Here is a 4,671-nt window from a genome sequence, read left to right as displayed (position 1 = left end):
CAGTTGTACAATATTTTTTTTTCTCCATGAAATTTGGGACAAGTGCTGATGCCCCATAGAGTATCAAGATTTTCAAGAAAGAAAATAATATGTATCGATACGTATCGGACTCGATACGAGGCGGTACGTAACTGTTCCCTATCGATACGTAATGCATTTTTCTTCTTGAAAATCTTGATGGTTACGTTCCCAAATGGGAAATGAACATCTCAGTAGTTTGGCTTGTTTTGTTGCATGTGCATAGAGACATAGACATTAACATTGATAATGTCATTGACATGTTTGCAAAAATGAAAAACCGAAATAAAAATTTTATATTGTAAATATTTTATTTTTCAAATTTTAAATAAATATTTATATTGAAAAAAAGTGTTGTTATTTATATTTTTGTACCGATTTTAGTTAAATATTTCAAAATAAAACAATGGGGGGTTAAACATCATTATCTATGTGGATTTGAAATTTCACCCCCCCCCCCCCTCAGAACTTGGATATATCCGTCACTGGCCCCTAGGTATATGTATCTGGTTTAATTAATTTTGACCAAAATAGGAACTTAAGTGATAAAAATATTCGATACAATAATAATTATAATCGTTCTGGTCCTCGTCTTCCTTCATGGAAAAATATTATATAAATATTTTAAAAACAGAAAATAGTTGAAAACATCGTCTATAGTTGTGACTTAAGACACAGCTTACGATACTATACCTATACAGATGGTTATAATTTTTCATTAATTTTGCATGTCTTAATATGTAATATTTTTAAACTGTAAAAAGTACAAACGACAACTTAATTAAATTTCAAGCTAACAACACTATAATATGGGACCTTTACATAGATAGGCCCCGGGGACGCAACCCTTTAACCTGAACCTGAATGGCTGGATATGCAGGTTATGTGTCAAGGGGGGAAATGAAATCGGTCGTTAAATGAGCGTATAACAATTTCGTATTTCCACTCTCGGCGATGATTGTTGACACATGGGTTGGTATGGTGTATAGGTATATTTACACATCTCATTCTCGTCCATTTATATATATATATATAACATGTAAGTACCTAATATTATGTTTTATTTGAAACGCAACGTAAATTATAATAACGTTATATTTTGTTTTGTGGAGCAAAGTGAAAATAATATATTTTAACGTTTACGGTGACACACTTTTTTTTACGATATTACGATAGCCGCGTGAGTGGGCCGAATGGGTTGAATGTCTGGGAGTGTTGCTTATTATATTATATAGTTAAGGGTTAAATTTAACGTGACACCCATAACCACGCGTTTATGTCTCACTACCAATATAATCATCGTAGTAATAATACAAAGCCGATGTGGTCACATGTATGTAATATGTGTGTGTGCGCGTGAACTCGGTTGTATGTCGACTAAATTATTATGGTTTGTAATAAACACGAATAGAGGATAATAATCGTCGGTAAAGATACTGATATTCTCTGGTATATACGTTTCAACGTTCGTATCCCGTAAAAGTAAACACCGGGTGTCTCAGAACGTTTGAAGTCCTCATCAGTCTTCTACGGCTCTGTCTAAATTTTAGGACATATATTTGGCCTATATTTCAGTACAATATTTTATTATGGATTTGGCCGTATAGTGTTGATTAGGAAATTAAAAATGCAACTTTAAAATATAATCAACACTTATCGGTCCTGTAAATAGGAATACAATATCATCATTGATTATATTATTATGTAGGTATATAGGTAGTTCATTTGTATAAGCAACGTAATAATTGTTTTTTTTTAGGTTTTTAGAGGTTTTATGAATGTACCTACTGATTTTACAATTGTGTGTTTTTTTTGTTGAGTGTACCCGTTTTAAAGAAGAAAATATGCTTTGCTATTCAACTCCGAGAGTGGTGGATTCTGGTAGAAAATTTTATTTAGTTGGTACTTAACTAAAAACATTTTCAGTAATTTTCGTGATAATCAGTAGAAAAAAAAAATAAATTATGGAATGACGGGAAATTTTACGCAAAACAAGTGTTTTGAAAAATCTTTATCTTGTAATTAAAAGATAAATAACCGTTTGAAAGTTTTACCAGAATTTACTAGACATGATATAATTTTAAAAATATCACTTTTGTGCTATTTATAGAAATTTGAAATTTTCTACATTTTTTTGATTTACCTATGCATGATATAATAACATTTTTGCCTGCGAATAAAACGCCTCGAAAACAACGTTTTTTGTTATTTTGTTGTGGTTCACAATTATTATTCACGGGGACTTGAAACTAATATTATAATTTAATAAACAAAAATACATAATGGCATTTAAAAAAATATATATTAATATTAATTTAAATACCATGAACATATTCATACCGTTCTACGACAAATCGGTATTGACTTTAAAAAATTAACAATAGTATATTATGATATAAATAATAAATATTTACTATTATAATAGTTAATCATAATATAATAAATGCAAAGTTTTCGACAACGATTTATTCATCCAACCGTATAACTCATAGACTACCTTTATAGTAAAATAAATTGCTGTATAACTTGGTAATTTAGGCTGACATATCGTCTCCACTCAGAACCGTTTTTCAAGTGTAATATGATTTCGAATGTATTACACGTCCATTATACAGTTACTTACTCAACAACAAGCTGTGCACTCGACGCATGAAACTTATTATGTACAGCTGCAGTGCAGTCGAAGACAAACAATGCCTCCGTGAAGTTACTATCTATAAACTAAAATCAGTCCAGTGGCGTATCCAGGAGGTAGGGGGGTAAGGTTATATTAGTATAACTATGGGCTAGGCTAGAATAACAAAATTTTCATTAATAAAATCATTTTCGGATAAAGTTTGTCATCATTTTATTGTCAACCCCCACCCCTCAAAAAAAAAAAAAAAATTAAAAAATACTGGATATACCATTGGAAATCACTATACATAGTAGAGCTGCGTTCTACTATGTTAAGGTGGTCCAACCTTTTATAGCTGTTGGGCCAATTTACACTTTCATACAAACATTGGGGCCGCCAAAAAAAAAAAATTATATTATTATATATATTTTATTTTATTACAATCATATTATATAATGCACAAATCATTATTTTACAGATTAATATTGACATATAGTTATGATGATTAGGTTACATGAGTCGTCCAAGTTACAATACTGCAAAGGGTCTTATGGCAAACCGACAATATTTTTGGTACAACAAAAAACTGTTATTTCTTTAAAAAAATTTCAAAAAACTCCCTGATTTTTTTTCCATTAATACATACATAATATTATATATATTAATTTACTGTGGACTACAGAAATCGTAGAAAAATGGTTTTCAATACATTTTTTTAAAATCTGTACTAGTAATTTTTTTTTAAACTAAAATATGGAATTTGTTCATTTTTGAAATAAATAATAACGTAATTTTTGAACTTGAATATTATCGTGGAATTATTCCTCATCAAAATAGTAACTATAGTAACTACTTACATAAAACGCGTACGATTTATCGACATAAATGATAGTGTGTGCGAAGTGCGAACGTGAACGTTTCCCTCCGCGGAACTCGATATTTGATGAAAAACCGTTAAGGTGTTTTCCGAGGCACACTAATCGAGGGAAAACTGCTGCCTTTTACGCACTCATATGTGTGTCTTTGCGCGCGTGTGCGTTGCGTACCTATGTTATAATATGGTCGTAAATGTAATATTTCATTAGAATTTCGATTGAACAAACGCAGCTGCGGTTGTAATTTTTCAACGTATAGGTATAGGTATAGTAGTATAATAATATTATAATATAAACGTATTGGAGGTACGACTTTGGTGCCTATATCACATTAATAATTGTTTGAAGTGTGCGTATACTTACCTGCTTGAATCGTTTTAAATGTTTATTGTTTACGTATAGATGGGTGGGTTATACGACGACGACGACGTACACTATATAATTACCTCTATATATATATATATATATATAGTTACGCATGTATGTGAAATGACATAAGCACATAACTATATAATATATTATATACCGACTATACAATATATAGGTATACGCGGTACATTAAATTCGGTTTTGAATTGTGTTTACCAGTTTGTTTTTAATTACGCCGCGCGCCACATGGTTGGTTTCTGAAGAGCATAATATTAAAGTGATTTTCCGACCCCACTTGGAAATTCTAAGCGCGTAATTCATCGGCGTCTGCGGTAGGTATATGTTTGCCGTACATATATAGTAGGTAACCATCAAATGAATGTAAACGGTAGATTTGAAAAATGATCCGCTCCTTGTTGCAACCACGGTATATGTATAGTGATGAAAAGTAGATATTACATATTTATTATATTGTACAATTTCAGGGATGACTTTCATAATTTTTTTGTTTTGACGTTGTGTTCGCCCAATTTTAATGGATATTTTTGCAAAATATAGTATCATACTCAATAATAATATGTAATATATTACGACAATAATATAGTATACAGTGTGGTTAATTCCATATATGATCATACATTGTAAAAATTATTAAAATTTTTAACTCGAATATGTACCGCAGTGGCTAAAGAGGCTATAGCCCCATTGACTGTGTTGACCTTAGAATTTTATCAAGATTAATAAAAAAAATTTTAAAAATGTAAATAAAAACATATTGTATTTGTATACTTA

The sequence above is a fragment of the Acyrthosiphon pisum genome, unplaced genomic scaffold (assembly GCF_005508785.2).
Source record: "Acyrthosiphon pisum isolate AL4f unplaced genomic scaffold, pea_aphid_22Mar2018_4r6ur Scaffold_21129;HRSCAF=23109, whole genome shotgun sequence".
NCBI lineage: Eukaryota > Metazoa > Arthropoda > Insecta > Hemiptera > Aphididae > Acyrthosiphon > Acyrthosiphon pisum.
Note: the sequence above shows the minus strand (reverse complement) of the source record.